Source organism: Schistocerca piceifrons, chromosome 11 (genome assembly GCF_021461385.2).
Source record: "Schistocerca piceifrons isolate TAMUIC-IGC-003096 chromosome 11, iqSchPice1.1, whole genome shotgun sequence".
NCBI lineage: Eukaryota > Metazoa > Arthropoda > Insecta > Orthoptera > Acrididae > Schistocerca > Schistocerca piceifrons.
In genome coordinates, this window is record NC_060148.1 from 108,843,459 (window position 1) to 108,857,197 (window position 13,739).

Here is a 13,739-nt window from a genome sequence, read left to right on the forward strand (position 1 = left end):
GGAAACTTTATTGACACATTCCTGGGGTCAGATACATCACATGATCACACTGACAGAAACACAGGCACATAGACACAGGCAACAGAGCATGCACAATGTCGGCACTAGTACAGTGTATATCCACCTTTCGCAGCAATGCAGGCTGCTATTCTCCCATGGAGACGATCTTAGAGATGCTGGATGTAGTCCTGTGGAACAGCTTGCCATGCCATTTCCACCTGGCGCCTCAGTTGGACCAGCGTTCGTGCTGGACGTGCAGACCGCGTGAGACGACGCTTCATCCAGTCCCAAACATGCTCAATGGGGGACAGATCCGGAGATCTTGCTGGCCAGGGTAGTTGACTTACACCTTGTAGAGCACGTTGGGTGGCACGGGATACATGCGAACGTGCATTGTCCTGTTGGAACAGCAAGTTCCCTTGCCGGTCTAGGAATGGTAGAACGATGGGTTCGATGACGGTTTGGATGTACCGTGCACTATTCAGTGTCCCCTCGACGATCACTAGTGGTGTACGGCCCGTGTAGGAGATCGCTCCCCACATCATGATGCCGGGTGTTGGCCCTGTGTGTCTCGGTCGTATGCAGTCCTGATTGTGGCGCTCACTTGCACGGCGCCAAACACGCATACGACCATCATTGGCACCAAGGCAGAAGCGACTCTCATCGCTGAAGACGACACGTCTCCATTCGTCCCTCCATTCACGCCTGTCGCGACACCACTGGAGGCGGGCTGCACGATGTTGGGGCGTGAGCGGAAGACGGCCTAACGGTGTGCGGGACCGTAGCCCAGCTTCATGGAGACGGTTGCGAATGGTCCTCGCCGATACCCCAGGAGCAACAGTGTCCCTAATTTGCTGGGAAGTGGCGGTGCGGTCCCCTACGGCACTGTGTAGGATCCTACGGTCTTGGCGTGCATCCGTGCGTCGCTGCGGTCCGGTCCCAGGTCGACGGGCACGTGCACCTTCCGCCGACCACTGGCGACAACATCGATGTACTGTGGAGACCTCACGCCCCACGTGTTGAGCAATTCGGCGGTACGTCCACCCGGCCTCCCGCATGCCCACTATACGCCCTCGCTCAAAGTCCGTCAACTGCACATACGGTTCACGTCCACGCTGTCGCGGCATGCTACCAGTGTTAAAGACTGCGATGGAGCTCCGTATGCCACGGCAAACTGGCTGACACTGACGGCGGCGGTGCACAAATGCTGCGCAGCTAGCGCCATTCGACGGCCAACACCGCGGTTCCTGGTGTGTCCGCTGTGCCGTGCGTGTGATCATTGCTTGTACAGCCCTCTCGCAGTGTCCGGAGCAAGTATGGTGGGTCTGACACACCGGTGTCAATGTGTTCTTTTTTCCATTTCCAGGAGTGTAGATTAGCAGAAGGGATCGATGGTAGGACATCTTCAGAGGCATCAAGGGATCATGAATTTAGTATTGGAGTGCAGCGTGGAGGGTAAAAATCTTAGAGGGAGACCAAGAGATGAATACACTAAGCAGATTCGGAGGATGTTAGATGCAGTAGATACTTGGATATGAAGAACTTTGCACGGGATAGAGTAGCATGGAGAGCTGCATCAAACCAGTCTCTGGACTGAAGACCACAACAACAACACGTTTCAGTTACGACGAAGGTGTTTTAAAAGGACCAAGGTAGACCATTACCTTGGGGCAGACGTTTGGTCACCTAAGTTCCTGAATCCGAGAGAGCGTAAAAATTTGTTCCACACAGTGCTGGTGCGTGTGACAACAGGTATAATTGTTGGTCCACTATCTTAATCTCTACATTAGCACACTGTTTCCTTGTGTTCTGGGTGCAAGATTAATAACTGTAGAGACTAGGCGCCTTTTAGCGTGCCCGTTTGATGGGTTAAATAATAGATTGAGCCAATAGGTCGCCGGTTTGAACTGAGTGGCTTATCATGATTTTCGGTACTGATTTGTAACTTCAAACTGTCTCTCAGAGCGAGGACTGTAAATTTTAAATCATGTCAGATTTCTTGGACAATTGTGTTGGAAAACCTAATGAGTATAAGCAGCTCTTATTTCAGATTTTGCTTGTCCATGTAACTAGTAAACCTTTTGCCATTGGTTAGTGTACTAAGAATTTATTTGACTACAAGCCTGATGTACATTTAATTTCACTTATTGATTCTTTCATTTTTTGACCTATTATTTCATTCTGTTTGAATTTAACTGAATGAGTCACTCGGTGTTAAGTTCGAAGCAACCGCTGTTGTTGATCTGTGAAGTGTGAGTAGTGTTGCTAGACGGCCTTAGAGTAAAAATACAGTTAAATTTTGTTAACGTTTCATAGGCTGTGGCTCATACAACATGGAAAATTTATTAATCACGGACCTCTGTAATTTTTCAAGTTATCGAGTTTGTTTGATGAATTCGTATTGTGTAATAGACTGTTTCATTTGGGCACCAGCATATTACCCCTCCAACCTAGCTCCCTGCCACTTGAAGTATTGTACGCAAGAGATAAACCGAATGAGGTAGCACTGTCATAAACAGACTGGCCTTGTATTCGGGAGGGTGGATGCTCTACTCTTCACCTACTCATCTAATTTAGATTTTCGTGGTATCCGTAAATCATATCTGGTAAATGCGAGGTTTATTCCTACTATAAGGTCACAGCTAACTATTTGTCGCACTCTTGCCATTCTAGACCTACAAGCCTGCAAATGTCTCTTTATGTGACTTACAGTAATTTATCGTTCCTAAATAGTAATATCAAGACGTGTCCAGTATGCCTGTAAAAAGCGATCTACTAATTAAAGACTACTACTACTACTACTACTACTACTACTAACGTAATTACTACAACAACAACACACAAATGCTAAGTATTCTTACATACCTGTTCAACAGATGCATGGCAGGGTGATCAGGAATGTTCTGGACATAGTGCAATACACTCATGTGGGCATATTACCGCATTCGTTCCTCAGTTTATCAACATTCAGAGGTACAGTTTTCAGTCCTTCCTTGCCTTCTACCGACAATGGTCGATCTATCGTAGTCGCTAAGTAACATACCATGCAGCTATAACTGCTGTTACCAAGATCGTACCCGGTACCTGAGCTAAGGGCCAATTTCTACTAATTTTGTGGATGGGGAATGTGTGGAGAAAACAAAAACCTGGTTAACACGTGTGATCGACGTACTATCATGTCAATCTCTGCCATAGCAAGGCTGGTTACTTACGCAAAGTGGTAAGAAACCCAAGAAAGCAGCAATAGGTTTATTTCTGGAACGAACTTGCAGATTAAAACTGTGTGCTGGACCGAGACTCGAACTCGGACCTTTGACTTTCAAGTGCTCTACCGACTGAGCTACCTAAACACGACTCAGGACCCCTCCTTACAGCTTCACTTCCGTCAGTACCTCGTCTCCTACCTTCCTACTTGCCCGCGTAAGGCAAAGGTACCGAGTTCGAGTCTCGGTTAAGCAGACAGTTTTGATCTCCCAGGAAGTTTCATATCAGCGCACACTCCGCTGTAGAGTGAGAGTTTCATTCCGGAACTCTCGCCTGCTTCAGTTGTCATTTGGATCCGACAAGTTTACATAAAAGCAACTTTCGTCCAAGAACCACTGCTAGTAGCACCAATACATAAATTGTGCTGTAAGAAGCAATAGTAAGTAACTTTCAAAGCTAACGTTAGCCTATACGGGAGTTCTTAATAAGAACTGTCGCGCTACAGGTCGCGGAAAGTAATTTAGAAAAGAGAGAAACATCTCGGTCTCACTTTAGTTTTCCCCATTTTCATAGCCGGCACTTTTCAGTGTGGACAACACTGAGAACAGGAGACAGCCAAATTGAGGGAAGTTACACGCACAGTATACACCTACCGTACGTTGATGGAGGGAGTACGTGGAGACTCACCAGACACGTCGGGCGCCGCGGCAGCCAGTGCGGTGGTGGTCGGCAGCGAGACTCGCCTCCTGTGCTGGACTGGGCCGCCGCCTCCCACCCACTCTGTCTGCAGTTTTCCTCGAGAACCCCTCCCTCACCCCACTCCTTCCCCCTCCCCCCTCCGTACCGACAACGATAACTCTTGCATTGGTATGACGTTCGAAGTATTTCTGCCATCTGATCTTAGTCGAAGCACTAAGAAATCTTGCTCTTACGCAAACCCAGTGAGTGAATTCAAGTCACGTATCGTGTCACCCAGTGGCCACACTGGCACCGTAATGGAAGATGATGCACTCTGTCTTTCTAAACTGTTTCACCGGAAATACGGTCGCTCCTTCCAATCACTGCATGAACACTGAAATTGCAGAGACTGAGATAAGCGATCGCGGAACAGGGAACCTGGAATCGCTTACTAGTAAAAAGCCCGGTTCGCCACATCAGATGCTGCTCATTCCCAGGCTCAGTCCGCTCCATTCTCACTGCGACGTACTTTGCCAGCAGGAGGTGTTCATTTCCGTTGCCTTTCTCTCTCCTTCTCCGGGATACGCAAGCCGGACAGAAAATTGTTCCCTCTCAGGAGGCGCATCGCACTTGCCGTCAACACTAAGTCCATAAATTATATGAAACAATTCGTGAGATGATATCATATTTTAAGGGTATTTTTCTTTGCATAATTAGAGAAAAAATAGTGAAAATCGAAGTAAATTGTTCCAACGCCTGCAGACATTTTAATTTTCATTATTTTCACTTGCATTGAGGTTCATATTCTTAGAAAATAAGTTATTAAAGTAAAATCAAAACCTTTTTGATTTCATATGAAAATTGGAATGGCTATGCTACACACAATTCACTATTCACAACCTTCAGCGGACATCACAGCATAACTCTGTTATTTTTGGCTGAAATCATTCAAAAAATTCACAGAAACTATTCGAAACATGAATGAAAATTGTCAAAATTTGATTAAATTGTAATTAATTCCTTGCACCCAAAACAAAATCCCAAAAATTCTGTCAAACAACATCTTAATGTGGTTTCCCCCAATAACCCGAAGAAAAGGTATCAAGGAATGGTATGAAATATAAACTCAAAACATTACAGCCATTAGTGTTGAATGCTCTAACGGCGCAATTAGGCGGGCGTTCTGTCTGCTATCTGTGGAGGATGCAATTCAGGCTAGAGACTGTTGTGTGGTGCTTTGGAATTCTACATCCTACTCCACACATCAAAAACAATTTTGCATCAGCCCGGTTCCCAGAACTCCTGAAAACAGACGTTGACTGTGGGTAGTGTATCACAGACACAGTCCCTTTGACTGGTCAGAGCTGTCACTAAACCCACACAAAGATGTAAGCAACCATGAATGACCAGCGCCTAATAGATGGAGGCGTCCGACAGCCGATCAGTTCCAGTCATTCCTCCAGGAAGGAGGTATACAGCTAGTTTTGTCTGTAGTTAAACCATTCCTAGACGGTCAATACAGGGTTCGATCACGTGTGCATTGTTACTTTGTACCAGCAAGGGCTCTCAACAAGAGAAGTGTCCAGACATCTTGGAGTGAACCAAAGCGATGTTGTTCGGACAGGGAGGAGATACAGAGAGAGATAGGAACTGTCGATGACGTGCCTCACTCAGGCCGCCGAAGGCCTGCTACTGCATTGGATTACCGCTAATTTCGGAATTTGGCTCCGAGGTACCCTGACAGTAGCGCCACCATGTTGAATATGCTTTTCGTGCAACCACAGGACGTCGCGTTAGGCTGCATGATGGGCAACTTGACTCCTGATGTCCTTGGCGAGGTCCATCTTTGTAACGGTGACGCCATGCAGCGCGTTTCAGATGGGCCCAACAACTAGCTGAATGGACCGCTCGGGACTGGCATCACGTTCTCTTCCCCGATGAGTGTCGTATACGCCATTAACCAGACAACTGTAAGAGACGTGTTTGGAGGCAACCCCGTCAGAATGAACGCGATACATACACTGTCCAGTGAGTGCAGCAAGGTGGAGGGTCACTACTGCTTTGGGGTGGCATTATGTGGGGCCGACGTACGCCGCTGGTAGTCATGGAAGGAGCCGTAATGGCTGTACAATACGTGAATGCCATCCTCCGACCGATAGCACAACCATATCGGCCACATACGGGTGAGGCATTCGTCTTCATGGATGATAATTCGCGCACCCATCCTGTACATCTTCTAATTGACTTCCTTCAGGATAACGACTTCTCTCGATTGGAGTGGTCAGCATGTTCTCCAGACCTGAACCCTATCGAACATGCCTGGGCTGGATTGAAAAGGACTGTTTATAGACGACATGACCTACTAACTACTCTGAGGGATCTACGCCGAATCTCTGTTGAGGAGTGAAGCAATCTGGACCAACAGTGCCTTGATCTTGTGGATAGTATGCCAAGACGAATACAGGCATGCATCAACGCTAGAGGACGTGCTACTGGGTATTAGCAGTACTGGTGTGTGCAGCAATCTTGACCACCACCTCCTGAAGGTCTCATGCAATATGTGGTTTTAACAAGCAATAAAAAGGCCAGAAATGAAGTGTATGTTGATCTATATTCCAATTTTCGGTACACGTTGCGGAACTCTCGGAACTGAGGTGACACAATTTTTTTTTTATGTGTGTATATCGTGGACCCAGTAATGCTTTTTAATGTGAACAAAAACCACGGTGTTTATTCCAACGCAGTGTTGTCCTCTCTTCTGCATCCTCCACACGTTGCGCCGTCGGTTGACTGGATGGACATTACGCATCGTTTGACAACAGCCCCAACGGCGAGACGCCTGAGCACACTGCACGGCCCCAGGCAGCTGCTGCCATTCGCTGTGGTCGCTGGCCAACAGGAGGTGTCCAGTCGTGAGTGCGGCTGTGGGAAACGTCTTCACTGTGAAGGGTCAGATTCCAAGTGTGCTCTCTGTGCAGTCCCCTTCTCTACGTTCTCTGGGAAGCTTTTTGATAATGGTACGGTTTTTTTTGGTCATCAGTCTACTGACTGGTATGATGCGGCCCACCACGAATTCCTTTCCTGTGCTAACCTCTTCATCTCAGAGTATCACTTGCAACCTACGTCCTCAATTATTTTCTTGACGTATTCCAATCTCTGTCTTCCTCTACAGTTTTTGCCCTCTACAGCTCCCTCTAATACCATGGAAGTCATTCCCTCATGTCTTAGCAGATGTCCTATCATCCTGTCCCTTCTCCTTATCAGTGTTTTCCACATATTCCTTTCCTCTCCGATTCTGCGTAGGACCTCCTCATTCCTTACCTTATCAGTCCACCTAATTTTCAACATTCATCTATAGCACCACATCTCAAATGCTTCGATTCTCTTCTGTTCCGGTTTTCCCACAGTCCATGTTTCACTACCATACAATGCTGTACTCCAGAAGTGCATCCTCAGAAATTTTTTCCTCAAATTAAGGCCGGTATTTGATATTAGTAAACTTCTCTTGGCCAGAAATGCCTTTTTTTCCATAGCGAGTCTGCTTTTGATGTCCTCCTTGCTCCGTCCGTCATAGGTTATTTTACTGCCTAGGTAGCAGAATTCCTTAACTTCATTGACTTCGTGACCATCAATCCTGATGTTAAGTTTCTCGCTGTTTTCATTTCTACTACTTCTCATTACCTTCGTCTTTCTCCGATTTACGCCGGCCGCGGTGGTCTAGCGGTTCTGGCGCTGCAGTCCGGAACCGCGGGACTGCTACGGTCCCAGGTTCGAATCCTGCCTCGGGCATGGGTGTGTGTGATGTCCTTAGGTTAGTTAGGTTTAAGTAGTTCTAAGTTCTAGTGGACTTACGACCTAAGATGTTGAGTCCCATAGTGCTCAGAGCCATTTGAACCATTTTTTCTCCGATTTATTCTCAAACCATACTGTGTACTCATTAGACTGTTCATTCGGTTCAGCAGATCATTTAATTCTTCACTTTCACTCAGGATAGCAATGTCATCAGCGAATCGTATCATTGATATCCTTTCACCTTGTATTTTAATTCCACTCCTGAACCTTTCTTTTATTTTCGTCATTGCTTCCTCGATGTACAGATTGAAGAGTAGGGGCATTAGGCTACAACCTTGTCTTACACCCTTCTTAATACGAGCACTTTGTTCTTGATCGTCCACTCTTATTATTCCCTCTTGGTTGTTGTACTTATTGTATATGACCCGTCTCTCCCTATAGCTTACCCCTACTTTTTGCAGGATCTCGAACAGCTTGCACCATTTTAGATTGTCGAACGCTTTTTCCAGGTCGAAAAATCCTATGAAAGTGTCTTGATTTTTCTTTAGCCTTGCTTCCATTATTAGCCGTAACGTCAGAATTGCCTCTCTCGTCTATTTACTTTTCCTAAAGCCAAACTGATCGTCACCTAGCGCGTTCTCAATTTTCTTTTCCATTCTTCTGTATATTATTCTTGTAAGCAGCTTCGATGCATGAGCTGTTAAGCTGATTGTGCGATAATTCTCGCACTTGTCAGCTCTTGCCGTCTTTGGAATTGTGTGGATGATGCTTTTCCGAAAGTCAGATGGTATATCGCCAGACTCATATATTCTACACACCAACGTGAATAGTCTTTTTGTTGCCCCTTCCCCCAATGATTTTAGAAATTCTGATGGAATGTTATCTATCCCTTCTGCCTTATTTGACCGTAAGTCCTCCAAAGCTCTTTTAAATTCCGATTCTAATACTGGATCCCCTATCTCTTCTAAATCGACTCCTGTTTCTTCTTCTATCACATCAGACAAATCTTCACCCTTATAGAGGCTTTCAGTGTATTCTTTCCACCTATGTGCTCTCTCCTCTGCATTTAACAGTGGAATTCCCGTTGCACTCTTAATGTTACCACCGTTGCTTTTAATGTCACCAAAGGTTGTTTTGACTTTCCTGTATGCTGAGTCTGTCCTTCCGACAATCATATCGTTTTCGACGTCTTCACATTTTTCCTGCAGCCATTTCGTCTTAGCTTCCCTGCACTTCCTATTTATTTCATTCCTCAGCGACTTGTATTTCTGTATTCCTGATTTACCCGGAACATGTTTGTACTTCCTCCTTTTATCAATCAACTGAAGTATTTCTTCTGTTACCCATGGTTTCTTCGCAGCTACTTTCTTTGTACCTATGTTTTCCTTCCCCACTTCTGTGATGGCCCTTTTTAGAGATGTCCATTCCTCTTCAACTGTACTGCCTACTGCGCTATTCCTTATTGCTGTATCTATAGCGTTAGAGAACTTCAAACGTATCTCGTCATTCCTTAGTACTTCCGTATCCCACTTCTTTGCGTCTTGATTCTTCCGGAAAATGGTTCAAATGGCTCTGAGCACTATGGGACTTAACATCTATGGTCATCAGTCCCCTATAACTTAGAACTACTTAAACCTAACTAACCTAAGGACAGCACACAACACCCAGCCATCACGAGTCAGAGAAAATCCCTGAGCCCGCCGGGAATCGAACCCGGGAACCCGGGTGTGGGAAGCGAGAACGCTACCGTCTTGTGCTCATTGAATACAAAACGGCCGGCACTTTCAAATCGATTCGCTGCCTCTACTGAAGTTACGTTTTCCAGCATTTCTCAGGACTCCAGACTGATATTTCCCGAGGTGGCCTTCTCTTCAGAAGATAATTCATGTCATATCTTGCAGCCATGCTGATGGTTCAATAGTATTCACACGATCACCTTCTTTCTTTAGTATTGCATTTATTGCATTATTTCCGATGTCTGAGGATATTTTGCCTGTCTCATTTGTCCTGCTCACCACATGGAATAATTTGGTCATATCTGGCTCTCCCACGCGCCACAATAATTCAGAAGTAATGTAGGTCCACGCTAGGTTCATTGTTTCGAGTTTAGGACTTCCACAGATCTGTGAAATTGTTATCCCAATATAGTATCTCTTATCACACCTCCTCCTACTTCTCCTAGTCTTTCTGTAATGGTGTCCTCAAGATTTTTTTCCCGTTATATTCATTTGCTTATCCGCCATCTGTTTACCAAGCTACGTGTTCAATCCACCTGCATTACAAACTCAGTGCAGTCGTAATTCCACCTTCGACGTACGCCTGTACTCAGGTACATTTATAAACTGAGGTTTTCGCGGCCATGGTCACATTCAACAACATTTTTGTGGGTTTGCGACCGCATTGTCAATATATATAAAACTACCGACGGTTCCTTTCCTGTTGTAAGCCACACCTTCTTCAGGGTATTTTTGTTTACTGCTGAATCAGAAAACATTGTTTCTTATATACCTGCAGACATGGCTGTTATCTACTTCTGATAGACTCTCCGGTTTCCACCAATGAAAAGAAATAATAAAAACTCCCACAGTGACTTCTAACATCCCTCCCCTTCATCCTCAACAGTCTCAAACTCTGGGAAAAGGAAGTTCTGAAGCATATCGGGATATGTGCTTGAGTGAACAGTGTTCTCGGCAACGAAAAATGGACTGTACACCTTTTCCTGTGAAACTACACAAAACACATCAAATTTTGGAGAATTCCTGTCATGTTGTACAACTTCATGTGTTTGTTCCGTGCCCCACATTCAGACGACTTCATTTACCAACAGGATGGGGCACTGCCACGCTGGCGTCTTGAAGTGTGGGGATTTTTAAATCAAAGAATCACCGAACGATGGATTGGTCGCGATGGACCGTATGATTCAGCCCTAAATTACGGCCCTACGTGGTCACCGAACTGGATTGTATGTGATATTTCTTGTGGGGGTTTATAAAAGACTCTATGTGCCTCGGTTATCAACATCAATGAATGAGCTGAGACATCGCATAACACCAGCTGTGGAAGCTGAAACTCATGACTTTCTTGCTGTAGTGTGGAACAATTTGAATACCAGATTGACATATGCCATTCACCTAAAGGGTGTAAAATGAACACCTATGAAAAGGTATGAAAAAAAGACTTTCTGAGTTTCCCGTTAATTAAAAAAGAATATTCATTGTAACAGTGTTGTTCAGTAAGTGATGCCCCACATTTTTTTAAAAAGCCATTCATATACATACACAAACGTCCTTGTTGCTGCACCACATTTTATTTTTGTTCTGTGTGTCGATGAAGTTGAGAAGATGTCACAGCCTTAGTACAGCGTCTAAATGGCGTCTACATACGATTCACGTTACAAGTGGCATGCTTTTATTGAATTATTGTGTGCAGAAAAAGAAACCGTTCTGAACATCCATAAACGCTTGTGTGCAGTGTATGGCGATGCTGCAGTTCATAGGAGTACAGCTGGGCGATGGGTAAAGAAAGTTACAGCCCCAGGAAAAGCAGAAACAGAGCTCTATGGTCAGCCACGCTCGAGACGTGCTGCCACAGCTGAATCGTGAGGATGCCATTATTCGTGCCGCCCGGCGCATCACAACTCGACAATTGGCTCTACAGTTGTCGATCAGCAATGGAAGTGCGTCTGCAGTGATCGAGACTCTGGGATATTGAAAGAGGCGCTCACGATGGGTTCCACGAGTGCTCACAGCGGACCACAAGATTCAAAGAAAGGCCACTTCATCTGAATTGTTGGAGCGTTTTGAGACCCACAGAGAGACCTTTCTGTCACGGATCGTTACTGCGGACGAAGGCTGGGTCCGCCACTTTGCGCCGCAAACAAAAAGGCAGTCCATAGAGTGGCATCATCCTCGTTCACCACAAAAGAAGAAATTCAGGGCAATGCCCTCTGCCAGAATAGTCATGGTGACAGTCTTCTGGGATTGTAATGGCGTCATTCTCAGGGATGTGGTACTTAGAGGGTCAACCATCAACTCAGAGGCATACGTAAAGACTCTGAATGAACTCAAGAACCGTTTCAGACGTGTTCGATCGGACAAGAATCCAGGAGAAACCTTGCACCAACGCAACAATGCACATCAGCACAAAAGGCAGAGAACCCGGGAACACATGGCCAAATTAGGTTGGACATCCAATCTTAAGTTTTCCCGGCGTATTTCCAGTTTGAACAGTTCTCGGGTATCCGACCGGGTGGCGTCGTAATTTCTCCTCAATATTTCGGCAGACGTACACGTTGCCATCTTCAGGTGGTTCCTGATGAATGCTGTGCTGTTCCTCTCGGCGCCGAGAGGAACAGCACAGCATTCGTCAGGAGCTACCTGAAGATGACAGCGTGTACGTCTGCCTAAATACTGTGGAGAAATTACGACGCTACCCGGTCGTACACCCGAGAAATGTTCAGATAGGTTGGAAACCATTGCATCATCCATACTACACTCTAGGCGTGGTACCCTCGGCCTTCCATCTCTTAGGGCCACTTGAAGATTCTCTATGGGGAAGATACTTTGAAGATGACGAGAGTGTCAATGGTGCAGTGAAAACATGGCTACGCCTACAGGGAATAAATGCTCTTCCACAACATTGGCGCATGGGCACTGGTCGTGATGGAGTCTATGTAGAAGACATGTTGATGTATATTGTTACCAAACTCTGACTCTAAACAATAAATGTGTTCTGAGACAAATAACTTGGGGCATTACTCATTGAACGACCCTCGTATATGTATATTAGTTTCAAAAATTTTTTCTTGTGTGGCCTTCAGAGACTGGTTGGATGCAACCCGCCATTCTGCTCTACACTGCACAAGCTTCTTCAAGTAACAACTGCGAAATACATCTTTATGAATCTGTTTAGTGTATTCATGTCTTGGTTATCCTCTATGGTTTTTGCCCTCCACGCTGCCCTCCAACACTAAACTGGTGATCCCTTGATGCCTCAGAACACGTCCTACCGACCGATCTCCTCTTCTAGTCAAGTTGTGCCACAAATTCCCAATTGTGTTCAGTACCTCCTCATTAGTTACGTGATCTACCCATCTAATCTTCAGCATTCTTCTGTAGCACCACATTTCCAAAGCTTCTATTCTCTTCTTGTCTAAACCAATTATCGCCCATGTTTCACTACCATAGCCGGCCAGTGTGGCCGTGCTGTTCTAGGCGCTTCAGTTTGGGAACCCGTGACCGCTACAGTCGCAGGTTCGAATCCTTCCTCGGGCATGGATGTGTGTGATGTCCTTAGGTTAGTTAGGTTTAAGTAGTTCTAAGTTCTAGGAGACTTATTACCTCAGATGTTGAGTCCCCTGGTGCTCAGAGCCATCACTACCATATATGACTCCACTCCACACAAACACTTTCATAAAAGACTTCCTGACGCTTAAATCTATACTCGATGTTAACAAATTTATCTTCTTCAGAAACGCTTTCCTTGCCACAGGCAGTCTACATTTTACATACTCTCGACTTCTACCATCATGAGTTATTTTACTCCCCAAAAAGCAATACACATCTAGTACTTTGTGTCTCATTCCTAGTCTAATTCCCTCAACATCATCTGATTCAGTTCGACCACATTCAATTATAGTCGTTTTGCTTTTCCTCCTTTCAAGACACTGTCCATTGCGTTAAACTACTCTTCCATATCTGTCTCTGAGAGAACTGCAATGTCATTGGCAAACCGCAAAGTTTTTATCTCTGCTCCATGGATTTTAATTCCAACTCCAAATTTTTCTTTCCTCTCCTTTACTACTTGCTCAATATACAGATTGAATAACATCAGGGACAGGCTTCTGCCCTGTCTCACTCCCTTCCAAAACTATTGCTTTCCTTTTATGTCCCTTAACTCTTATAACTGCCATCTGGTTTCTGTAAAAATTGAAAACAGCCTTTCGCTCCCTGTATTTGGCCCCTGCCACCTTCAACATTTGAAGGAGAGAATTCCAGCAACACTGTCAAAAGCTTTCTCTAAGTCTACAAATGATAGAAATGTGGATTTGCCTGTCCTTGACCTAC

General features: G+C 45.3%; 1 long non-coding RNA gene across 1 annotated transcript in view; it reads right to left on the reverse strand.

Moving 5' to 3' along the window:
* The window catches only part of LOC124720281, a 75,934-nt gene extending 71,973 nt beyond the window's left edge, over nucleotides 1–3,961 (reverse strand). Inside the window, exon 1 of the long non-coding RNA XR_007006113.1 lies at nucleotides 3,892–3,961. This is a non-coding gene — a long non-coding RNA (uncharacterized LOC124720281). The remainder of the gene's footprint in view (nucleotides 1–3,891) is intronic.
* Between the last annotated feature and the right edge of the window lie 9,778 nt (nucleotides 3,962–13,739).